The sequence below is a fragment of the Puma concolor genome, chromosome B2 (assembly GCF_028749965.1).
Source record: "Puma concolor isolate L17-30 chromosome B2, mPumCon1.1.hap2, whole genome shotgun sequence".
Lineage (NCBI taxonomy): Eukaryota > Metazoa > Chordata > Mammalia > Carnivora > Felidae > Puma > Puma concolor.
Window position 1 is genome coordinate 143204178 of NC_141671.1, and position 26586 is coordinate 143230763.

General features: G+C 41.5%; 1 protein-coding gene and 1 pseudogene across 11 annotated transcripts in view; one reads left to right on the forward strand and one right to left on the reverse strand.

The window, feature by feature from the left end:
* ARID1B (AT-rich interaction domain 1B) overlaps positions 1-26586 on the forward strand; it is a 450301-nt gene that overhangs the window by 64502 nt on the left and 359213 nt on the right. The gene's annotated exons all lie outside the window — the stretch shown is intronic.
* On the reverse strand, positions 24452-25002 carry LOC112862937 (large ribosomal subunit protein eL21 pseudogene; annotated as a pseudogene).

The following is a 26586-nucleotide window of genomic DNA, read 5'->3' on the forward strand; positions in this document are numbered from 1 at the left end:
GCCCTCGGCCGGAGCAACTTCTTATTAGACACGTCGCCGGAGGCAAGGGAGACCAAAGCAAACATGAACTATTGGGACCTCATCAAGATAAAAAGCTTCTGCACAGCAAAGGAAACAATCAACAAAACCAAAAGGCAGCCTATGGAATGGGAGAAGATACTTACAAATGACATAACTGATAAAGGGTTAGTGTCCAAAATGTGTAAAGAACCTGTCAGACTCTCAACACCCAAAAACCAAATATTCCAGTTAAGATATGGGCAGAAGACATGACTAGATATTTTTCCAAGGAAGACATACAGATGGCTAACAGGCATGTGAAAAGTTGCTCAACATCACTCATCATCACGGAAATACAAATCAAAACCATGATGAGATACGACCTCACACCTGTCAGAATGGCTAACATTAACAACCCAGGAAACAACAGATGTTGGTGAGGATGCGGAGAAAGGGGAACCCTTTTGCGCTGCTGGTGGGAATGCAAACATCCACTCTGGAAAACGTTTTGGAAGTTCCTCAAAAAATTACAAATAGAACTACCCTATGATCTAGCAATTGCACTATAAGGTATTTACCCAAAGGATACAAAAATACAGATTCTAAGGGGTACCTGCACCCTGATGTTTATAGCAGAATTATTGACAATAGCCAAACTATGGAAAGAGCTCAAATGTTCATCAACTCATGAATGGATAAAGAAGATGTGGTGTGTGTGTGTGTAATGGAATATTACTCAGCTGTCAAAAAGAATGAAATCTTGCCATTTGCAACTAAGTAAAATAAGTCAGTCAAGAGAAAGACAAATACTTTGTGACTTTTCTCATATGTGGAATTTAAGAAACACAGCAGATGAACATACGGGAAGGGGGGAAAAGAAATAGGGGAAACAAACCGTAAGAGACTCTTAACTATGAAGAACAAACGGAGGGTTGATAGAGGGACCTGGGAGCAGGGGATGGGCTAAATGGGTGATTTAGGAGTGTTAAGGAGGGCACTTGGGATGAGCACCGGGTGTTGTATGTAAGTGATGAATCATTAAATTTTACTCCTGAAACCATTATTACACTATATGTTAACTAACTAGAATTTAAATAAAGATTTCAAAAGAAAAAGACAAAGGAAAGGTGTGGTATAGACCAAGATTTGGAACTGTTGCCTTACGCCTGCCTACATTGCACTGTTGCTTGTTTCCAGAAGCAGAGGTCATGACCACCCCTAGAATGAAAGTTACACCTACCAGTAAAGAAACGTAATTTAGATTGAATTTTTAAAAATTATCCCTGTGTGCTTTATTTCAGTTGACGATGTAGGATAAATAATTCACTCTTAAGGAAGTACAGGGATTTAGTGCCTCAGTATAGATACGGTCTCATTGTCCCCTTCCTCCTCATCATGATCATCATTATCTTCCTGGGCTCGGTTTTCTATTTGTAACATATGAGAGATTGTCACCAGATGCCGAAAATACCAGCGGTCGCCATGCCTGGTGATCACACTAGGTACATTTACGTGGATGCTCTCATGTGATCCTTGCCATGTTTGTTTATCTCCGCTTCATGAATAATAATAAGGGCTAACGTTCATTAAGGGCGTACTCTGTGTCAGTCACTGTTTTACTGCTTTACGTGGATTAACATAGTCCTCATGATGGCCTCCTGGGGCAGGTGTTATAATCTTCAGTTTATAGATGAGGAAACTGAGGCAGGGAGGTTAATTAGGTTGTTCAAATTTATGTGCTCACTCAGTGGCAAAGTGAGAATTTCAGATCCTTGACATTTTGGGGCCATGCTAGCATAAATTTTATGATTCTGGCAAAACTGGAATGCTTCTCATCACTGAGACTAGAATTCATTTGGATTTTTGAATAGTAAGATTGACTGTAGTGAAGGTAGCCTAATTTTGACATTGAACATTAGTTTTATGGAAAGTCCTTTGTGACTTTTACCAAGTTGAAAATGGAATGTTACCTACTATGTCTATCACACACAGAGTCAAGAAGTTTTTTATTTTTTAATTTTTTGAAGTAGGCTTCATGCCCAGTGTAGAGCCCAGTGCTGGGCTTGGACTCAACCATCATGAGATCAAGACCTGAGCTGACATCAAAAGTCAGATGCTTAACCAACTGAGCCACCCACATGCCCCAGGGATTTTCTTTATTGAGGTGAAATTCATATAGCAGAAAGTTAACCATTTTAATGTGTTCAGTTCAGTGGCATTTACTACATTTCACAGAATTGTGCATTCACCATTTTTATCTAGTTCGACAACATCATCTTCACCCCCACGTGACGCTCTGGTCCCTGTTAAACACTCATTTCCTGTTTCCTCCTCCTCTAACCTCTGCCAATCACTAGTTTGCTTTGCGTCTCTATGTATTTACCTATTTTGGATATTTCATATAAACTGAATCCTATAATATGTGACCTCCTGTGTCTAGCTTCTCTTACTTCCTCTCTGTGGTAGCATATGTCAGTGCTTCATTCCTTTTTACGACTGTACATTATTCCATTGTATGGATATAGCGTATTTTATTTCTCCATCTGTTGATGGACATGTGGATTTCCACTCGTGAGCTACTGTGAATGGTGCTATTTTCCTTTCTTTTTTTAAAGTTTATTTATTTTGAGAGACAGAGCGAGAACGAGAGAGCACAACCGGGGGAGGGGCAGAGAGAAGGAGGCAGAATCCCAAGCAGGCTCCGCACCATCAGCGCAGAGCCTGATGTGGGGCTCAGAGCCACCAACTGTGAGACTGTGACCTGAGATCAGGAGTCGGACGCTTAACCCACCGAGCTACCCAGGTGCCCCTGAATAGTACTACTTCCCACATTTGTGTACAAGTATGTATTTGAATACCTTTTTTAACTGCTTTTGGGTGCGTACCTAGAAGTAGAATCGCTAAGTTGTGTGGTAATTCTATGTTTAACTCTTTAAGGAACTGCTGAGTGTAGAGGCTGTACCATCTTACGTTAGAATAATAGGATTTTAACATTGGTCTGGTGTTGATTGGGACCGTCCTGAGTGCCCGGGCATCTGACCAATCAAACGCTTTGCGCATATCACCTCATAGCATCCTTACCAAAGCTGTCAGGTGGGTAGCTGCTTGGCCAGTGTGGAGACGCAGTGCTTGGGTAGCTTGCCTGAGGTCATAGTGCGTGCAGCCTTAAAGACCATCGAGCCCAGGGCTTTTCGGCGGATGCCGCATGTTCCACTGATGTTACACAAGATCATTTCGGATGGCACAGAGACACAGAACTATGGAGCACTGAATCATCTAGGAGAAAAGTTATTTTCTTACACATGTTGTCTTTCTTAGGAATGGAAGTCTGCTCTAATTCCATTCTAGCTCTTCACAGCCCCTCCTACCATCTTTGCATTTTCTGAAGATCAGGCCTCAGTCTAGGAGCCTCGGGCGGGCATCAGCATCCAGTTAGAATGTAATCGTATCGTGTTGTGTTCAGAGCATGCATTTTGTGGTTATCTTCTATTTGTGGCAGGTAATACTGGTTTTCTATTTATGGTAGTAAATTGAAAGTTTTCTTTAAAGTGAAATGATTTGCATTAAAAAGGTGATTCCCTTCAAAGAAAAAAAGCTCATATTGTACGTGGGGTTTACTCCCTTCCACTTTAACCCAGCACGCATGCGCTGAGCGTGTACTGTGTGTTCTATATCGTACACTCGCTGGGGAATGTAAAAATGGTGATAACCAGGTCTTTGCCCCCTGGATGCTTCGCACAGAAAGAAGTTGAGCCGTATGTAGTGAGTTCGAGTATCCGTGCGCGTATCTGGTGCTGTGGCATCACAGAGCTGGGCCGTGGGGGGGGGGGGGGTTGAGGGGGGGGAGTGGGGGGGTGGGGGGAGTCAGGGGGATGGGGGGCGGGGCAGGCACTCCCCTGGGTGGAGCTAGGAAGGGAGAGAGTGTTAGACTATATGTCTGGATACAGACTGATTCTAATTATACCAGCTCCCTAATGAATTTTGAAAGTTGATCTTTTGGGTTCAGATTAAAATGATCATCTCCTGCATCCATTTGGCTTGCTGTTATTTTTGTTTTATTGAATTCAGAGAATATTATTAAGGTCTTCAGTGGCTTGTTCACCTAATTGTCATGAGACATTTGTTGATATCTGTAGAGGAGCTCCGAGTGCACTCACGGAAGGACACGGATGTAGGTCTTTAGCAGGCCCTGTGCCGAGTGCTGTAGTTCAGATTTGGAGATCATGCACCTTGCGCTGGGCACATCTGAAGCTGCATGGAATGGGTGACCTAAGACCTCGATTTTCGAGTAGGAGTTTGCTGGGTTTGGGAGGGGAATGTGGGGGGTGCTTTTCAGTTCGAATAGGGTTTATTATTTTTTTTTTTTTTTTTTTTTTTTTTTTTTTTTTAAATTTTTTTTTTAATGTTTATTTATTTTTGGGACAGAGAGAGACAGTGCATGAACGGGGGAGGGGCGGAGAGAGAGAGGGAGACACAGAATCGGAAACAGGCTCCAGGCTCTGAGCCATCAGCCCAGAGCCCGACGCGGGGCTCGAACTCATGGACCGCGAGATCGTGACCTGGCTGAAGTCGGACGCTTAACCGACTGCGCCACCCAGGCGCCCCTCGAATAGGGTTTAAAGGGGTCTTTGTGAATGTGACAGAATTTTTTACATTTTAAGTTTGCACAAGCGGAGGATCTAACTTTTCTTCTTCTGGTGCCTTCAATTTTTCCTTTCATCTTTGCCCATATTAGTGCTTTGATGGATCTGTTCAGAAAGCAACAGGGTTCCTGTTTGAAGACTGACTGGATCTTGTTTGATTTCTTTTTTTTTTTTTTTTAAGCCATACTTAGGCTTCCAGAATGGAGACAATTACTAATCTATTCATGTATCAAGAGGGAGCAGAAATGTGACGTGTGTATAAACCTTGTTTTAATAAGTATGCCTTTTAAAAATGGCTGGGGCGCCTGGGTGGCTCAGTCAGTTGAGCGTCCGACTCAGGCTCAGATTGTGATCTCACAGCTTCTGAGTTCGAGCCCCGTGTCGGACTCTGTGCTGACAGCTTAGAGCCTGGAGCCCGCTTCGGATTCTGTGTCTTCCTCTCTCTCTGTCCCGACCCACTCGCATTCTGTCTCTGTCCCTCTCAAAAATAAATAAACATTAAAAAAAAGTAAAAAGTAAAATGGCCTACGATTCTGTTAATGTTATTTTCTTTTACCTCAGAGGTTATGCAAAACTGCCTGCATCATTTAATTACAACGCCTCTGTGGCAGTCAAGTTTATACCCGTTGGATCTTATTGTCCGTAGTGCTCATGAATTCTGCTTAGAGAAATAGGAACCTGCCGAAACTCCAGAGTAATATTTAGACAGTATAATCAGTACTGGGAACATTTATTCCACTGTGTTTAACTAGGGTGAATGATGATATGGAAATATATAAAGAAGCTAAGTTCTGAATAAAATCTTAAACATTGTGTATTTTTCCCCTTAACTGAGCTTACTAGTTGACTTTTACGTTTCAGTCTCCGACCTCTGCTTTTATGAACAGGAATGCAAAAAAATGCACCTTTCCTCGGTTTTTCTGAAAATTGCCAGTTTTATTTGTTATTATTGGCCCCGATAACTTATCTTAGGGCATCTTTCTTTTCTTGTAATACAAAGTTTCATACATTTACTGTACATCTTTTCATAGTAAGAAGGAAAAAGTAATAGAATGCTTGTTCATTTCTGTCAATCAGATCTATATAATTCACTATAATGAATAAGATTTTTATTCCTTTATCAAGTTTTTCCCCTTCCGTTATTTTTTAAAAAGTGTTTAGAGAGCGTGAGCAGGGGAGGGGCAGAGAGAGACAGAGGGAGAGAGAGAATTCTAAGCAGCCCGATGCAGGGCTCAATCTCATGATTGTGAGATCACGACCTGGGCTGGTATAAAGAGTCAGACATTCAGCCGACTGAGTCACCCACGCGCCCCTCCATTATTTTTTTGAAGCATTTTTACTTATTACATTGTTCTTACATTAATGGCAAGATGTAAGACTTGCATTATATGATTATTAAAAATTAGTCACTTGGAAGTCCAGAGCCACACATGACTCGAGTCAAATGATTTCTTTTAAATTTTTTTTTTTCAACGTTTATTTATTTTTGGGACAGAGAGAGACAGAGCATGAACGGGCGAGGGGCAGAGAGAGAGGGAGACACAGAATCGGAAACAGGCTCCAGGCTCTGAGCCATCAGCCCAGAGCCCGACGCGGGGCTCGAACTCACGGACCGTGAGATCGTGACCTGGTTGAAGTCGGACGCTTAACCGACTGCGCCACCCAGGCGCCCCAAATGATTTCTTTTAAAGGTAAAGACATGGGGCGCCAGGGTGGCTCAGTCAGTTCAGTGCTGATTCTGTGTCACCATCTTAGGGTTTGTGAGTTTGAGCTCTGCGTTGTGCTCAGTGCTGGCAGTGTGGAGCCTGCTTGAGATTCTCTTTCTCTCCCTCACTCTCTGCCCCTCCCCAACTTGGGCTGTCTGTCTCTCTCAAAATAAATAAATAAAGCTTTAAGGAAAAAAAAAAAAAAGAAATCCTTAAAAAAAAAAGGGTAAAGAGGGTGAGGGACGGTTTGTTTTATGTTGATTACCTTATCCTAATTCTAATATGAGAAAGGAAGATGATAAATCCTAGTGGCCCTAGTGGCTCACCTGCCATTTGGAAAACTGAATTTGACTTACATTTTGATTGTTTTGTTAAACATGCCTCCTTTAAACACCCCTACAGACTGTGGTTGTAATATCCAGCGGATGAATTATAATGATTATATTAGAAAGGACATCATTGGGGCTTCTGGGTGGCTCAGTGGCTTAAGCGTCCGACTTCGGCTCAGGTCATGATCTCACAGTTTGTGGGTTCGAGCCCCGCATCGGGCTCTGTGCTGACAGCTCAGAGCCTGGAGCCTGCTTCAGATTCTGTGTCTCCCTCTCTCTGCCCCTTCCCCGCTCATGCTCTGTCTCTCTCTGTCTCTCAAAAATGAATAAGCGTTAAAAATTGTTTTTTAAAAAGAAAGGACATCATTGTCAGCATTAGCAAGTTATCCCTTGTTGGCATTGCTCTTATGTTTGCTTGCTTTGGTTTTTGTGCCTGGACCATAGGTTCAGCCTGATTGGGTGTGGAATGCAGCAGCTGAACCAAACAGTTTCTTAGAAGTGAATTGTTATCTGCTCTGAAGGATTTGTCCTTTTTCTATTTAAAAAAGAGGATATACTGTAAGAAGTAGTATCACATGGTGTTGAACACTAGTTGAACATTTAGCCACAGATGACCCATGTTAAGGAAGGTCTGTGGTATGTCCCTCATTATAAAGGACATGCCGTTGAGAGGCTCACAGTCTAGTGGAGGAAACACATTGAAAAGTTCTTTTAAAAGTTTCCTTAATAACATGTATACCCAGTTTAAAAAATAGTATTACAACGTTTCTTGTGAAAAACATCAGTTCCCATTCCATCACTCCTTGCCCACGACTTCTAGTCCCTGGAGACTTCCATTTTCAACTCTTAATGGTTTATTCTGGTATTTAAGCCCATATTTCTAAATGACATGATTATGTTGCTATTTTTCCATTTTTCATATTTAGACTGTATCTATTAACTCCACTATGTAAAAGTTAACTCTTTGATACTGCCCTGCCTTATAATTCATTTTCCCTCTCTCATCTCATTATATCTTAAGTGAAAGTTAAATCAACATTCACTGTTTACGTTAATAGGACTATATAACTGTCTGTATTTGAGACATGAACTGTTAATATATTTTCTTAATATGCAACTTTTGGTTATCCGGGAGTTGATAATTGGCTCATTGTTTTACTTTTAAAAATGTACATATCAACAATTTTTCTTTATCCTCTGATAGAACTATATAGTTCCTCTCAGTAAGGTGGAACCCAACACTTAATCAATTCTAGTGAATGTTTTTCATGTTTATGGATGGATGCTCATCATCTTTTGAATAGCCTTTCTGGGTTTGGTGAAATGCTTACATTTAAAAGGTCTGTTCCCACAATTCAGAATTCAGAACTCAAATCCTTAGCCTCTCTTGCAGCTAGGAAGCAGTCAGATGACTTAAATTATTTCATTCAGACTGATCAGAGCAGATTTTGATCTGGAATGAAACATGTTGCTTGTTTCAAATTTCTGTGGTATAGCAGTAGTAGTTGAGTCCCTGGTCATAACTGGAATCCCTCTGACTTGTTCTCTATTCTGTATGTCATTACTCTCATGACTTGCTTGCGTACATGAGTAAAACTTCCTCGAACCGTCATTCTTGGAATTACCTTGGTCTCAAACTCAACTTTCTGAATCCATGTCTTCTGTCTTTATGTTTTTTTTGTTTGTTTGTTTGTTTTTGTTTCTTTGTTTGTTTATTTGTTTTCTTGGTTTTTTGTTTGTTTTTTTTGGTGGTACACATTCTCCAGTAGCTTTTTAGGAGGGTGCAGGAGAGGTAAGTCTTCCTGGATATCAGAAAGGTGCTATTTCTACCATCACACTTGATTGGTGGTTTTGACTGACTATAGAATTCTAGATTGAAAATAATTTTCCCTCAAAAGCTATTTTTCTGTCATCCTGTAAGCTTCCAGTATTTCTGTTAAGTCCAGTAAATCATCCTTCATATGTCATCTATTTTTTTCATGTCTGGTGACTTTAGAAACTTTTTATTTTTCTGATTTCTAAAATATATTTAAAAAAAAATTTTTTTTTTTAAATATTTTTTTTCAACATTTATTTATTTTTTTGGGACAGAGAGATAAAGAGCATGAACAGGGGAGGGGCAGAGAGAGAGGGAGACACAGAATCGGAAACAGGCTCCAGGCTCTGAGCCATCAGCCCAGAGCCCGACGCGGGGCTCGAACTCACGGACCGCGAGATCGTGACCTGGCTGAAGTCAGACGCTTAACCGACTGCGCCACCCAGGCGCCCCTAAAAAAATTTTTTTAATGTTTTTATTTTTGAAGGAGAGAGAGAGAGAGCACGAGCGTGAGCATGAGCGGGGGAGGAGCAGAGAGAGAGGGAGACACAGAATTCGAAGCAGGCTTTAGGCTCTGAGCTGTCTGCACAGAGCCTGATGTGGGGCTCGAACTCATGAACTGTGAGCTGAAGTCAGACGCTTAACTGACTGAGCCACCCAGGCACCCTCTCATTTCTAAAATATTGACAAGTCTTGGAGTTGGTATTTTTCTGTTAATCTTGCTGGACCCATCCAGTGTGAAACTCGATTTCGGAAATTTTTTGGTAATTTCCTTATTTTGATTTCTCTGCTCTTACTATTTGGAAATCTTAGTAGTTGGATGATAGAAATCCTGGATTAATCCTTTATTTTTTAAACCATTTCCTTTGTCCTGTTTCATGTGTTTTGTTTTAATTGGTAATTTGTTCTAATTGGTAATTCCTGGTAGATGGTCTAAATTTGTTTTCCAGCTGTTCTGGTGAATCTTTTATTTCTGTTTTCTTAGTCTCACTTTCTGTGAACTTGTTTTTTGTTCACTAAATTTTTTTTTTTTTTATTAAAAAAAAATTTTTTTTTAACGTTTATTTATTTTTGAGACAGAGAGAGACAGAGCATGAACGGGGGAGGGTCAGAGAGAGGGAGACACAGAATCTGAAACAGGCTCCAGGCTCTAAGCTGTCAGCACAGAGCCCGACGCGGGGCTCAAACTCACGGACCGTGAGATCATGACCTGAGCCGAAGCCGGCTGCTCAACCGACTGATCCACCCAGGCGCCCCTAAATTTTCTTTTTTTATACCATCTTATTCTTATTTCATGAATGCAATAGTTTATTTCACTGAAGATCATTTTAGGATCTTTGGTTTTGAAGACTTTGTAGTTTCCTTTGAGACTTAGTCTTCACTCTCTTTCCTGTTGGATGTTCTTGAAATGTTTGGTGATCATTGGCTTTCTGTTCATATGTCACTGTTAGATGCAGAACAACAGAAAGCTAAGAACCGGCAGAAAGCTTTGTGCACTTGAACAGGTGTGTCCACTGGTGGCCCTAGATGATGGGTGGCGGGGATCAAGCCATGTTGTTTGAGGACCTTCATTCAGTGTTCTCTCTCTTGTTATTCCTCGCACCCCACCCCCCCCCCCAACTAATCCAGAGAGGAAATCAGGACATCTGGAGTTGAGTGTGCGTGTGTGTGTGTGTTATACATACACACTTCCATTTAATCCTTTCTTTTGCACGGACTCCTGTCTATTGCCAGCCTCTCCAGATGGTAATCCTCTTGACTTCTGACAGGATTGGGGTGAAGATTAGGAAGGAGGGTGCCCTGAACTACTCATTACAGACATTTCACCCAGCCTGCTGCCACCCTCTGATTCGTGAGTCATTGGGGTTCTGAGTTTTAATTAGCTTGCTTCTTGTCCTCTCACCTAGAACAAATTAAAATTTTAATTATCACTTGTCTATCTGCTTTTCTCCTTCCAAAATTTTTTTGACCTCTTATCTGCTATCATCTTAAGTTTTCCTTGTCCTTGTGGGTTTTTGTTTTAATGGGGTTCTGGGAGGGAGTAGAGATGAACGTATTTAGTCTGACATGTTTACTAGAACTTTCTACAAAGACATTTTTAATCAGTTTTTTTCTTACCAACCTGTTGTCCACTTACGAGGTTCTCACAGCATGTGCTACCGGGTAGTATGCTAGGACTTTTCAGTGGCACAAGGCATTTGTACACTAAGAATAAACCTATGAATAAATGAATTGAACAGCTCAACTGGAGTGTCCTCTCCTTGGCTGGGAGCCTGGCCTGAGGAGGCTGTGTGAGGCGGGGGTGGTGGCCTTTGTTTAGATGAGCCGGAAAAGCCTCATGGAACTCAGGAAGTGCTGCTCAGGGGAAAATGATCTCCCCAGCTGTGTTTAGGACAGAGCGAAGGGGAGGTCGGAAGTAGGAAAGCCAGTCAGGCTCTCTTACCATCCAGAGGAGAAATCAGTGCCCCGTCTGGATAAAAATTCCCTAGCGAAGGGGAACTAAGAGGAGGGTCTAGTGGAAAGAGATAATATGAAGGGGAAAAACATTTGGAGGTGAATTGTACGTGAGAGCAGACATTGTTTTAAAAAATTTTTTTGGGGGGCACCTGGGTGGCGCAGTCGATTAAGCGTCCGACTTCAGCCAGGTCACAATCTCGCGGTCTGTGAGTTCGAGCCCCGCGTCGGGCTCTGGGCTGATGGCTCGGAGCCTGGAGCCTGTTTCCGAGACTGTGTCTCCCTCTCTCTCTGCCCCTCCCCCGTTCATGCTCTGTTTCTCTCCGTCCCCAAAATAAATAAACGTTGAAAAAAAAAATAAAAAAAAAATAAAAAAAAATTTTTTTTTTTTAACATTTATTTATTTTTGAGACAGAGAGAGACAGAGCATGAACGGGGGAGGGTCACAGAGAGAGGGAGACACAGAATCCGAAACAGGCTCCAGGTTCTGAGCAGTCAGCACAGAGCCCGACGTGGGACTCGAACCCACGGACAGTGAGATCGTGACCTGAGCCGAAGTTGGACGCTTAACCGACTGAGCCACCCAGGCACCCCTGAGAGCAGACATTTTAATGACACTTAGGTCAAAGATGATCCTGGTGTTTTACATTTTAAGGACACACCGAATGTAGTGGATACATTCTGTAATAAAATTATTAAAGCAAGTCTACAAGTAGGTAACATTTTTCTGGTTGCCCTTTGCTTAATTTAGGGGGTAAAAAGGGACAAATTAAGTAAAACACTTTAAGCTTATGTTTAGTCAGAAAAATTTCTGACCGTAGACCTGGGTTTAGAAAAATTGTATGCGCTCCCTGCCCCATTTTCCAAATGCAGAGAGCAGCACATGCTCCCTGGGAGCCCCCTCAGGATCCGGAAAGTCCAAGGGCAAGTCTAACGGCAAGTGCAACGGTAAGTCCAACAGAGAAGCAGCGGCGCCCGGAGCCCCACCTGCCTGCTTCCACCCGTGCTGTCAAATGTCCTGATGATTCCCTTTTCAAAACTGATCATAAGAATCATGACAAAGACTTTGGAGAACCTTCAGTACTCCTAGAAAGTGGAAATGGTGTTCATTTAAGGCAGGAGATTTTACTCTCATGTCTGTGTTACGTGTAATTTTTAACAAGGGGTGAAACTAAAAGTGCTTTCTGATTAATATTTCGCTACCCAGAAAAAGACATTAAGCGTAGTAGTGCGACCCTCGAGCACTTAAGCGTTCAGCTGTGATCTTGCTGTATTGGAGTGGTAACTGAGGGAATAGCTTCCTGGTATCTGTGTGTGTGGCCCAGTGCCAAGACCAGTGTGAAGCTAAGAGCAACAACAGCAAACTGTTGGAGTAATTATAACAAAAGTCAAGTGTGTAAGTCTTATGTGTCAGGAATAAAAAGTAAGAGGCCAATTTATTTGGCCGGCGTTTTGTGCTCACATTGCTGTTTATGTCGTGATACATACGGTCTTTCAAAGCGATCCTGCGCTCTCGCTATCAAGTATCTGCCCGCTTCTATCAGCGTCCACAAATGTTACCGTTTTTATGTCTCCATCACTATTAAAACACCGATTGGTAATTAAGATACCTCAGGAAGGGATCTCACGTGTAGTCCACCATCCTGGCCAGAGGTTGTTTTTCTTCCCTGGGCATTCTGGTGCCCTGGTGTTGGCCTCCTCCTCCTCAAGCCCCCTTCAGTTAAAAATACCCGGTGTGTGGTCTTGCCAGCTGGCCAGAGGCCAGGATTTTTATAGCCTCGTCTGGCCTGGGAATGGAGCTTAGCACCAGGGGGAGGTGCAGGAGTGGCCCGGGGTGGGGGGGTGGGGTAGGGTCTTCTCTGGCTTGGGAGGCCCTGCCCCCATCGTGTCTTAGCTCTGTCCTCATAGACAAAATAGAAGAGTAATCTGATGCCAACCGCCTCTCTGATATCTTTGGGTAACGTGTTTGTTAAACCAACTAAGGAGATAACTTGAAATACATTTTCCCGTTATTTTTAAAGCCTGTTGTACCATCTGCTAGGGAGAAACTTCACTGCCTGAGCACATATACTTTAATTAATTGAGCACCAGCTTCGTAGAGAAACATGTTTATTAAATGTCAACAAATTTGGGACATTGAGTCTTCATTTCTGGTCTTCTGTGTCCAGTGGCATTTTTCCTAAATTATGTCCGGAATTTCCTTGGGGTTATGCGTGCTATTTTTTATTCAAATTGTTGCATAGCTTCTTCTGAAGGTTTCATTTGTTTTTATAGTTCTTCCCGAACAGTACCTAGAAAATAATTTTAATCTCCTTTTCTCTCTACTGTCTTTCCTGGATACTATTTTGTACTCTAAAACCGTAGGGTTGGGGAGTCTGGATGGCTCAGTCAGTTAAGCGTCTGACTTCAGCTCCGGTCATGATCTCGAGGTTTGTGGGTTCGAGCCCCACCTCGGGCTGTGTGCTGACAGCCCTGAGCCTGGAGCCTGCTTTGTTTGGATTCTGTGTCTCCCTCTCTCTCTGCCCCTCCCCTACTCATTCTCTCTCTCTGTCTCTCTCTCTCTCTCTCTGTCTCTCTCAAAAATAAATAAACTTTGAAAAAAACCCCATAGGGTTAAAGTAATAAATGTCATTGACACATTGCTTTGTTTTGTTATTAAACACTGGTAAGGAATTTGGTGAATTGAGGAATAATGTTATAGAGTTTTCATTAAAAATAATTTTCAGGGGCATCTGGGTGGCTCAGTTGGTTGGGCTGTGGACTTCGGTTCAGGTCATGATCTCACGGTCCGTGAGTTTGAGCCCCGTGTCTGGCTCTGGGCTGACAGCTTGGGGCCTGGAGCCTCCTTCAGATTCTGTGTCTCCCTCGCTCTCTGCCCCTCTCCTGATCACACTCTCTCTCTCTCTCTCTCTCTTTCTCTCACTCACTCAAAAATAAACAAACATTAAAAAAAATAAAATAAAAAAATAAAAAAAACCAATTTTCAGGTCATACCCTTCAGTCAGTCATAATGTGTGATCTTGTGCGAAGACTTAAAAATATTAAATAGCAGAATGTTAACTTATAGAAGCTTCTGCATATACGCAGTTCCGAAGAGTCAAAATTTAAACACTGCTTTGTGTGAACTCTTAACTGTCTTTGTATGTTTTTCTGACCTGAGGAGCAGACAGTCACATTAATTTTTTCTTTCCTCTCTTATTACTTGATGGAAGGGGAAAGAGAAGAAAAAGACAAATATCTGTGTGGGTTAGGGAGGGGAGGTGTTCCGTTTTGTTTTGTTTTGTTAAAGCCTTTAAGGAGCGTGTAGATGGTAAGCCAATTGTAACAGTTCCTGTGGACCCCGAGGAAGGCAGGGAAGCCGTGTCATTGGCCCTGACACTGATGATTGAAGGACAATTGCTGGCTTTCTCTGGCGAATTAAAAATGCACGAGGGCACCTTTTTGACACCGGGTTTGCTGAAACGTCACTGCTGTCCTTTTTGTGACACTCCTGTGGCTGTTTCTGGCCAAAGTGTCACAACTCGAAGTCTCCTTGCACGGCTGTCTTTGAGCAGGTGGTGCTGGGCCAGTTCTAGCACACAGCTCCTCAACACAGGGCTGCCGATCCCCGGGAGAGAACGTTTTACCTATGTGCATCAAAGATGGTGTGCAAGGAAGGACCTGTGCCAGTCTACATGCCGCACTGTGTGTAACTACCGCCCTCCCACTTCGAAGCCTCACTTTTTCTGAAAATAGAGAAGGTGGGGACACAGTGCTGGGAAATCTTGAGGGTGCTGGAGAAGTTTATGGTTAGATTGGAGACCCTCTGTTGCTGGCCAGTATGAACTTCCGTATTGTTATCGTGGCAGCTCGGGTGATCCCGGACCCTAGCATTCTTACTCAGGACGGAATTCTCAAGAGAAACCGCGTACGTAGTTTTCTCTCGGAGGAACTGTCTCTAACACGTAAGTGGCTTTTGTAAATTCATATTGTGGATTCCTTAGTTTATAGGCCGGGAAATCCCTAGAAACAATCCCGTTTTTAATGTCTTTTATATTCTTAACTTCAAGGGGGTTAGGAGGCTGAACGAGCAGGGACCGCCTCCAAATCTTGTCGCACGTGGTGTTTTTTAATAAATTAGGTGCACACAACTACAAGTGTTTCTGCTGTGTTTCCAGGAAACTGCTGAACGTCACATTTTGGGGGGGAAGGAGGGGAATAAGTTCTATTCTCTCTCCACCCCCCCCCCCCCATCATAAAGTACTACTTGTCAGAGATTAAACACTTTCTGGAAATGCTTAATGCAGAAATTATAAAAGGCTAAAAATTATCTGAAATCTCTCTTCAGAGATAGTAAGTCATTTGTATGTACTTCTAAATAAAGTTTTAAAACGGTATAATGTTACACATATTCTCCTTTAACTTGCTTTCCGCACTTAATGCATCTCAGACATATTCTTTTGTGTTTGCGCTGTCCCTAGCTAGAGAATGTCGCACCGTATTCCTTTGTGTGGCTATATCGTCATTTATTTAACCAGATTTCCGACTGAGGGATATTTGGGCTGATGCCAGTATTTTACTGTGACATACGATGTTGCAAAGAGTGCTCTCTTACCGTGAATCCTTGTGAAAGTATTTCTTCAAGATAAATTTCTTAGAAGTGAAAGGGAGGGTCAGAGGGTCAGGGTTTATTTTCCTGTAACAGGAGGAAGACATTCAAAACCCCAGAACTCAACTTTGCCTGGTTTTCTGCTTTTTAAAAAGTATCCTTTTACTGTATTAGCAAATATAAGACTCTAGGTAAACTGCAGTTTGGAGGGGTAGGGGGAGAATCTTTCAGGATTTGTTTTTGTTTGGCAATGGATGTTTTCGTCATTTGACTTTCTCATTTGGTTTCTAATCTGCACTAATCTGCAGTTGAAAAGCTTTACCTGAAATAGGTTTTAAAATTTAAAAGTTTTGCTTGTATTTTATAATAGCTGATTAATAAATGGAGAAATATGGTCTGTTTAGTGTGAACGTTAGTTCCTTCCGTATGGTGATCTGTACTGTACCCTATAATGTTAGGAAACTTCTTTGAGTTTGTTCTTTGCTTTTGAGTTCTTTTTGATGTTGCAGTCTAACAATAGCTAAATTAAAGTCTAGAAAGTGGACAGTGCCCATTGGTCAGTAATCTGGTGAACACTATTCTGTGTAAAGGGCTCCACAAAGTATGACTGAGTTTCTGACCCTAGGTAGTTGGGGATTTGATTGGCATTCTAAGCCGTAAGTGCCTGCAAGTGTGCAAAATCATGTGAGGTAGAGTAGGGTGAATGGAAGAACTGTTAACAATCCCTCACCCTAAACGTAAAGTCTAGTCGTTTTTAATAATCACAGAGTACCTTCTCATTGTAATTAGTACAGTTCCGCAAATACATATTTAACACCAGAACTTAAAGTATTTTTTTCTTCCTGAAAATTAAAGCTATACCTAATACTTCAGAATTTCTGCTGAGTAAAAACTGTTTGTTTTTTAAGTTTATGTCTTAGAGAGAGAGAGAGAGAGAGAGAGAGAGAGAGAGAGGGGCAGGGAGAGAGAATCCCAAGCAGACTCCACACTTTTCAGCACAGAGTCCAGCGTGGAGCTTGATCCCCTGAACTGTGAGATCATGACCTGAGCCAAGATCAAAAGTCAGATGTTTAACCAACTGAGCCACCCAGGAGCCCCAAGTAGAAAGAATTGCATACTCACTGTTATTCATTTAAGGCACGTGTCTGTCCAGTAACTGGTTCTGCTGTGGTCATTACAACTGTTCTGTGGTTTTTTTTGTTCTGTTCCGTTTTATTTTTTGTTTGTTTGGTTTTTTTTTTTTTTTTTTTTTGTAAGTGGTCTGGGTCTCAGAGGGCATATTTGAAAGAACGCCACTGACCTGGTTGAAGATGCTAAACTTATCCCTTCTTTAAAGCCACATTGAATTAAAAAATGGAAAAAAGGAAAATCGGCTTAATTTTTTTTTTTTTTTCTGACAGGAGAAATGATTGGTGTTTTCTGTAAAGTATCCAGATAATGTAACAAGTATAGACATAAAAACCCCTCCATAATCCTTCTACCCAGATATTAAAAACTGGCTAACAGGGTTTTGTATGAATCTCCAGAACTTTGCATACACGTTTAACAAATTTTTATTAACAGCCCAGGGCACTGTTTAGCACACATTCTGTGTGGGTATGTTATTATTACCATGTTGCAATGCACGAGCTCTGGTTCCTTGAGTGTTCCTATTACATACGGAAAGAATCAGATACTTGGCTTCTCTGTGTATACCAGAGCCCCCTCCAGCAGCAGGGACTGTTCCTCGGTCTTCAGAAGCCTGGAATGGGGACCCAGAACTTCTGACTTTGAAGAGGAAACATACACCCTCTTTGTTCTCCAAACACCATCCGACCATTAAGGGTTCGGCTCGTTCCTTGTTATTTTGCAGCTTCTGTTTTCTGGTTTGCTTTTGACGTTTCCATATTTAATTGTATACTTAACAAGTAAAAATAAAGAGTGTATTTTTTAAAGAAGAGTGTTCTTTGGAAAGGATTTTTTTCTCTCTCTGCGACAGTGGATTAGACTTTTGAAGGCTGTGGGTCTAGGTTATTGCAGGGTTTGCTTTCTGTAAGCTGGAACTGTCCAACTGTTATGCTATTTCCGACCTGGCCTGTCTTTCCCTTTCAGGCTCCAGAGATAATTTATAGCTGTAGGGTGTCAGGAGTGGGTTTGAATTGGGCCTGTACAATGTAACATGGAATTTTGCAAAGATTGTTAGTTGAAATTACTACTTCATTCGCATGACTAAGTGCAGTAAACTTCTTACCCAGTGAATTTATTTGAATATTTATCGATTGAGTCCTTCATGTAGAATACTGAAATAATGAAAAAGCCCAGCACGTGTTCAGAGCTGATTTGTCTTTTCAGAAAATCTGAGGCTTAAATGTAGTTAGCTAAATGACTTTAGCCCGATTGGCAGGAAATGCTTCTTCTCTAGGTATTACAGAGGCGTTGTTACCTCGAATTGTTACATTTAAGTTGGGTTAGTCTAGGAAAGGGACACCTCCAGTTGTGTAAATACTTGCTATTTACATATTTTCTTCCAAATTGGGGGAAGTTCTGTTTCTACTCTTTATCTCGGCATTAGCATGGGGGGACTTTGAGTGAGAATGTTTCCTTTGTTCAATTTGCAGTAGCCTTCATAAATTTAGTTTGTTTCTTCTTTTTTTAATGTTTATTTGTATTTGAGAGAGAGAGAGAGCAAGCGAGTGAGCACGCAAGTGGTGGAGTGGCAGAGAGAGAGGGAGACCCAGAATCCGAAGCAGGATCCAGGCTCCGAGCTGTCGGCACAGAGCCCGATGCGGGGCTCAAACCCACGAACCGCGAGATCATGACCTGTGCCGAAGTCAGATGCTTAACCAACTGAGCCACCCAGGCACCTCACATTTAGTTTGTTTCTGTGTTTAAGTCTCTCTTCACTTAAAAAACTTAGGAGCCAGTGATTGGACTTCATTGATACAATGTTTTTATTAAAATTAGACCCCTAAGCCAATGGTTCTTTTCTAGCTAGAAGGATGTCGTTTTTTTCTCTCTGAACCAAACATTGTACCATTAGCAGTTGTTTTTCCAAAACTGACCACAAGGAAACATGTCAAGACTAAATCAGAATTACCCAGAAGGTTAAACTGTGATTTAATTATAACAATTGACTCTCTGGCTCTATTAATAGCTAATGACTTATATTTTCCTCTGCCTGTGAGCCATGCTTTACTGTCTTTTAGAGCTTTCAGATATAATCATTAGTGTTCCCAGAGACAAGACTTTCCTGGAGACTAGATTCTCGCTTTTCATTTATAGTTTAGTTTTTATACTCCCTGTTTCTTCCTCCCCCACGTAATTGGGAGAACAGAGGAAGAGAGGGTTACCAAACAGATTTAGGCTTGAAAACTGAAACGTTCCTTATGCCTTTCTGAGCTTGCTGTAAGATGCAGGAGGATCTTGTTACAATGCTGATAGGAGGGGTAATGCCTAGAAACGTTTAATGTTACTTTGAGGGATGTGCTGTATGCATCATTTGCACATAGGCAATCTGTTTGACTGATGGAGTAAGCAGGACCATGGCATAGGGTGGTACTTTATAATCTTCTAGAGCTCGAGGACTGGATTAGAGATTGGAATTTCAGAATTCCAGGTTTAGATCCTAACACATTGGAATTATAGCCCTTCAATCAGCCTGTATCCTAATGTGTTGTGAGACTAGATCAAAGTCTATATGAAAGTGATTTGAAATACTTTGATATATTCTTTAAGATGGTCTTGACGCTTTTTTCAGAGTCCCAACATCGTCCTAAGGATGACTTTTCTTTCCACTCAGGGCATGATAATGAGTCCTAATGGTGGATCCCAAAGTTGGTCATTTTGGGGCCTGCTGTTCCTTTCCAAGGAGGCCTTGGTTTTACCTTCAGGTCACCCTGTGGGTTGGGATAGGGTGCAGCTGGAGCCTGTTGGAAACCTGCTGCTTTCTTCTTCCACGGAGGCGTTTTGTGGTAGGACAGAGGTCTGATTTCTTTTGACTTGCTAGGACAGTTGCTCTTGTCTTATCTTGTGTCACCCTCATGACACAGGCACTTCTTGTTTGCTTTTGAGCTCTCAAGCTCAGTCTTAACCTGAGAGATGGTTCTTCCTTCTGTGAGATGAGTTTGATATTTATTATTGCCTGCCTCCATAGGTTTTTATGAGGGTTAAATGAGGTGATAGTTGTAAAGAATTTACCAGTAGAACTCACTGGAAACCACCACACCACACACACACACACATTTGTGTGTGTGTGTGTGTGTGTGTGTGAAAATGTTATTATGAATGTTTTCACAAAACATACGGTTCTTCAGCGAGTTGTGAATTACGGCATTAACAGTCTACTTTGTGAACCAGAGCCAGTTAGCTAACTAGTACCCCATTTCCCTCTTTTCTTTTTTCTTTTCTTTTCTTTTCTTTTCTTTTCCTTTCTCTCCTTTCTTTTCTTTCGTTAACAATTGAACACAATTGCCATGATGAGCTAGAATGAACTTGAAATGGCTATTTTCTTTGGGCTTGAGTGAGTGTTAATTTTTATTTGTGGATTTTCTGTGGAAATCCTTACCACCCATACCTGAGGCAGTTTAGAGACACTTTGTGGGGGGGTGGTGGGGGGGGTAGGCAGGGGTTAGGGATGATGGGAGTAGCAGACCCTGCTGAAGTTTTGAGTGGTTCATTTTTTCAGGCTTATTAAGTAGCCTCTTCAGACCCAAGGCAGACGGTGTGGGTAGATCTCAGAATTGACAGAATTGTTTCAGGACTGAGGAAATCTAGACTATTCTATTCCCTGTGCTTTGGATCTTACTGATGTAAATGATTGAGGACTCAACTCCGCTCTCCACCCTCCAAATGATCCCGTTAACGTAGAATTGGTTCAGACTCTGGAAGTCAACTAACACGATGTCATCTAGTTGTTGTGTTTGAGTGTGTTGGACGCAGATGAAACAGTGATAGATTTGGGAAGGTTTTATGATATTGAGAGTTCATTTCTTTTGCGAAAATGTTACAGCACATTAACTGCCATAATTACCACAAATAATTAAAACAAAAACAGGATCATCAGAGTAAATTAACAAAACATGTTTGGTGGTAACATTGGCTTTTGTTTCTTTCATACTAGACACTTTTTTTGTCATGTTGTGCCATTTGACAAGGCTTTTATTGATAAACTACTAGCTCAGGGCTGTTGGGAGTGGGATAGGTGCTTCTCCTATGGAATGGAACACGTGTGAAAGGTAAAATCCAAGCTATGATAACGTTTTCAGGCTCAGCTCACTGTAACATGGAGGGATAAATGAACATGGGTCAGGGAGATTAAAGAATAATATCTAGTTTTGGAAAGAATAATATCTAAATTATTATTCAGAATTAGCAGTAAGCTTTCAGGAAGTGTGGATGGCACTTTAAAAAGTTAAGCAAATTGCTCTTTCATTTTCAAAAGCTGGGAATTTAAGCCTGAATTGACATTGAGAGTGAACTTCGGCGACAAAAATATTGCTATATATAAGTGCATACAGGTTTCCATTCTGTAGAATACAAGCTGTTTCATTTGTGGAACACGTATGTTAAAATAGAAGCGTGTGATTACGGTAAACAGTACACCGACCTGTTTCTTTTGTGCGTTTCACATGTTGTCCTGGTTTAACTGGTATTTATTTCACCAATGAGTAGTCACTTGGTTAAACTGTATGGTTATTTTTATTTTTAGTTCTCTGTTTTGACAAAATATCACCTATTGTAGGCAGCGTTTCTGATAAAAGTTGCAAAATAATCATTTTATAATTCCTGTTAAGGTGAAATGTTAATAATCAAGTCAAGCACTAAGTTAGCTATATGAGTATTGGTTAAAACCATGAAACCTTAAGTTCATCAAAAGAGTCGATCCTTTCAAATGGAGCCCTAAATCTGATATGTGAGTGTGCATGAGTGTATTTATCTGTTTGAAATCCGACAGTTGGAAATGGGAATATATAATCCATTGATTTATATCTGAGCAGTTGGCTTTGGAATATAGGAACCAGCTGGCTACTCTCTCTTGGATCCTTAGAGATGCTATGATATTTTTATAAACAAGACAATTTGTGAAAATAATATGAAAATAAAGACTACAATGGTTTTCTTACCAGATTTATAGGGAAAAAATTTGGTTATGTAATCTGTGTTCATGTATTGTGATTGTAACTGTGGCCATGTAGACTGATTATAGATAGTGAGTAAGATAGTGGGTCTGGGGTCTTTCTGGAGCTTAGTCTCTTTGTTGGCTTATTATGAGGATTAATCGTGTTCATATGTATTGACCTCCCAGAACAGTGCCCGGCACAGAGCAAACACTCAGCTTATGTTGCTTAATGTTAACCTAAATGAATTTATTGCAGATTCCACATGGAAAGATGTGTGTATGCTTACACAAGTACATTCAGCTATTTGAATGTGTAGAACACATCATATATGTGTATATGATGATCATATGATCTACACTTTTCAGGACGCACTAAATGACGGTATAAACACAACACCCCACTGTGTGCCACATGCCTGTTTTAGTATTTTGCATGTATTAACTCATTCAACCTCACAGCGGTTCCTTGAAGTATATACTGCTATCTCATTATATACAGATGATGAAACTAAGGCACAGAGAGATTAAGTAACATTGCCCAGTACTCGCAGTGAATAAGGTGGAATTGAATTCAATTAGTGCTGCTTCAGACTCTTGGCCACTTTGTCAAGCCATCTCCCCAGCATTACACGTTGGGTCCTGTTCTTAAGACGATGCTCCTGGTTGGCTTTCTTATAGCCATATATATAGCCCATTTATTGCATTGTAGGTGTGTGTATATGTGTATATTCTCATGATGTCAAGCAAATGATGTCAGCTTTTAAAATGCTTAGATCTAGGGACCCCTATTGCTTAAAAAAAACTCATTGGTTTGCTTCATAAAATGTGTCAGTCATATTTTGTTGAAACTGTAGCATAAAATGTAAGGGGAAGAAACTTGGGGGGGGGCATTAGAAAAAATGATTGATGCAGTTATCTAAACTGAATAGCCAAGAGATAGAAATTTGGGGTCTCTGACTTCTAATTTACTCCAAAGTTGTAATGGCCCAGAAAAGCCAATGGTTGAATCTGTGGGAGTCCTGCGGAGGGCCACTGTGATGGAGGGAAACTTCTGTTTCCTGCCCTGGGCTTGCTTGAAGTATGAGAACAACTAGAAGGTCGCCTTAGTAAGATTAGTGCCATTTGCTAAGGGCTTTTACATCTGTAATCTCACTTGAACCTCGTCACAGGCCTGCTGCATAGTGCCGGGGGTATTCCCGTTTTCCAGATGAGGAGGTTGAGGTGTAGGTTAAGTAACATTCCCAAGGTTATACAGTTCCTGAAGTGTCAAAAGCTGAACCTGGGTTTTCTGATCACAAACCCAGCTGCTCTCTTTCCATCCCCCACGATTTCAGGAGTGTTTAGAACCCTAGTCTCCTCCCCATGTAGAGGCAGTATGTAACTCCTGGGAAGCTTAAATGCCAGGCATAAGCCACTTGAAATTAAAGGACAGGTGGCCCAGTGGGTAGAAGCAGAGGCCCTGGTGTGGCCTTGGCCTGGGTCCAAACTTCTGGTGTGGGGGTTCCGCCAGGCCCTCCTGCTCACGAGTGTTGTTACTTGTTTGCCTCCCTAGGCTGTCGTGCGAAGGAGGGCTTTTTTCCTGAACTTTCTCTTTGAACTGGAAATTCAAGGTGGAGCTAGAGTTGGGAGAGGGGCCCTAACAAAGGTGCTGGTCACCTGTTCTGGAACTGCTTTCATTTTCTTTCTTAGTGTGGTTTGAAGAGAAGAAGAGGCAGAGAGCTTTCTGTCCCTTAACCAGTACAGGAGTCAGCTTGCATTTATAATGAAAATGAATAAAAAATGTGTAATTTATTTCTTTTCTGTTATCCTTTAAACTTTTGGCCTTAAACCTGATGCGCCATCATGCTGGAGAGCAGTACTGGTATTGATGCCAATGGCATTGTCACCCATTGCCTTGGTTTTTGGCCATGACGAGACTGAGAGCAGGGAAGAGTGAGTATGCCTTGTTTAGTGACTTATATAATATTTAGATTTGACTTTCGGGTGCCCCCCCCCCACCTTAAACATTCCAGTATTTACTGGCATACTATAGTGCAAATGTGAAAAGGAAACTGTTAAAAATTTATTTTGTAATTTATACACCAGCATTTTTTATATGGAACTGTGCGTATGGCAGCTTTTCCGTTTGTGTGAACCGATTCTAAAGCTTTTCTAGATTAAAAACTGTAGGTTGCAAAACATGTGGGTTCCCCCCCCCCCGCCCCCCTTCCCCTTTGCAGTTACTTCTTTATCACTGAGTTGTCCTTCCAAGCCTGGTCTAAATGTGCTTGAAAATTACCATCTGCTCCCTGCAGTTTGGAGAGGGCACGGCAAGACTAAGGTGGAAAGCTGTCACTTCGAATATTTTCATTCAAACTTTCACACCCTTCTTGTCTAGTTACATAACTGCATACAGCAGGACTGGTTTCAGCCATTTGGTCTTATCCTAATTTTTAAAGGGGGGACATAGGGAGAGATTGTTTAATTTTAAGAGCTGGGGCACAGTACTGCTGCAAATTTGAGAATCTGATAAACCGTGAAAGCATTCAGCATTTAACCTTCCTGCTCATTAAGTCTCTAGCCACGTCTATGGCATAAGTGAGATGAATGAATAAAAACACTCATACTTATGGATACATTTTCTTATGCAAAATTTGCTTTTTTACAAGTTTTTAATGCTATATTCACAAATTTCATTTTCTGAAGTTGGTATAGCATAGATTTAATGATTTAATAGTTCTTTATAATCTTATTTGACGTTCAAAATTTATTATAGATCATATCTGAAGGATTTTGGATTGCTTGTGTAATTTATATTTTTTTCTGTCTTTTTTTTAACAGTCTTGAAGTCTTTTATTTTTTTTACATTTATCATGCCATGAATTCATAGGGAATGGGTTCCAACAGCTCAGGCTCCTTTCCAGTGGTTCTCACAAAGTGTGCTTCTCTGGGTGGGGCAGGCTGGCGCTTTGGTTGAACCCAAGTACCTTTCTCCTTGGCTTCCTTCTTTTCTGATCACTTTCCTTCACACGCTTCAGGAAGCTATCTCAGCTCTTGGAGTGCTTAATGTGCTCAATACGTACATTAGTTCTCTTAGCAAGAATCTCGCCCTTCACTTGTTTGTTTACGACAATGCCAATAGCATGATGGGTAACACTGTAGATTCTTCCAGTTTTGCCACGGTGACATTTGTGGGGCATTCCTTTTTGAACAGTGCCCATTCCCTTGATGTCCACAATATCACCTTTCTTGTAGATTCGCATGTATGTTGCCAAAGGAACAACTCCATGTTTCTAAAAGGCCCAGAGAACATATAGCGAGTACCTCTCCTCTTTCCCTTTGTGTTGGTCATTTTGGCGAATTACTGGAAGATGGCGGTTCCGGCCGAAAGGAAGCGTAATTTATATTTTTAATGTCCCTCCTTTTTTAATCTCAAAAATTGATCTATTTTGGTTTTGATTGGAATGAACAGCCACAGTAGGATTTGGAGATGAAACATGACGGAAGCCTGTTAGTGTAAACTGCCCATAATTTCTAATAGGAACAAGAAGACCATTAGAAAATGGGACTTATGCCAATAAAAAGGTAGTAAGATAAAATGATAGTCTTCCTGTAGTCCACGGCTGTAAATTTTGATTTTCCTGCAAGTTTATTATCTACCGTCCATCCCAAGCTGAAGACCATAGTTTCTACCCTTTTATTTACTTGGGGATGACTGTAAGAGAAGTAAAGAATTTCAGTCTTCAGTTGGAAAAATTCTGGTTCTGACTTCCATTTAATGGAGTATTCAGTAATTCCCGCAAAAGATGGTTAGTTAACTTGTCAGTGATTGATTTTTTGAGGAACAGCATTCTCTGCTTTTCATAATTAAAACAGTGGGCTGAAAGCAGATATTTTCTCTTTCTCTCTCTCTTTGGTATTTCCTAGCCTGTGATAATCTGTCTCTTCAGAAAAAAGTGTTGTCTGTCTGAGCGCCCTGTCTGTGCCATGGTATTTGCCTGTGGTTCAGCCACATTTTATAATTTCTCTAATGTCACAAAAACTTGCTTTGGAAAAAAGACGTATGTTCTAGGCCTCTAGAACAAATGGAGAGCCAGAGAGCAGCTGTGTCAATAATCTTACATGGTGTGGTCATGAGTGTGATAGAGGTTTATATATAGAAGAGCGGGGGGGATATAGGGATTTTATGGAGGCTGAAGTGGGTAGGCCTGACAGGAAGGTAGGTCACATTTAAACTGACTTTTAGTGAGAGAATAATAGGACTGTGTGTCTGCGTGCGCGTGAGTGTATCATACTCTTTTTTTTTTTTTTTTAAGTTTATTTATGTATTTGTTATACAGAGAGAACGAGCAGGAGGGGGAGGGGAGAGAAAATCGCGAGCAGGCTCCGTACTGTCAGCGTGGAGCCCGGCTGGGGCTCGAACTCCCGAACCCTTGAGGTCATGACCTGAACTGAAATCAAGTGTCGGACGCTTCACCGACCGAGCTACCCAGACACCCCTGTGTGGGTCACACTCTCCACAGTGGAAACAGTATATCTGGTGTTTTATGATCCTAAACTTATATGCTGTGTTGAAGAGCAGCGTGATTCTCCTAGGGCTAAAGACGTTGGAGAAGGTGATTGGGAAGGAAGAGGAGAGAAAGGTGGTGAATGGGAATGGTCTTATGTACCGTTCCAAGGAATTTGAACTTCACCCTATCTAAATACGAGCTCTTTGTGGGGCACCTGGGTGTCTCAGCCTGTTGAGCGTCCAGCTCTTGATTTCGGCTCAGGTCGTGATCCTGGGGTCGTGGGATCCAGCCCCGCGTCGGGCTCCACACTGAGCATGGAGCCTGCTTGAGATTCTCTCTCCCTGCCCCTCTTTGCTGCATGCGCGCTCTCTCTCTTGCTCCCTGTCTCAATTTAAAATAAATAACAGCGCTTTCTGTTATTGTGGGAAGTTTTAAGCTGGGAAGGAATGAGGAGATCTGTATG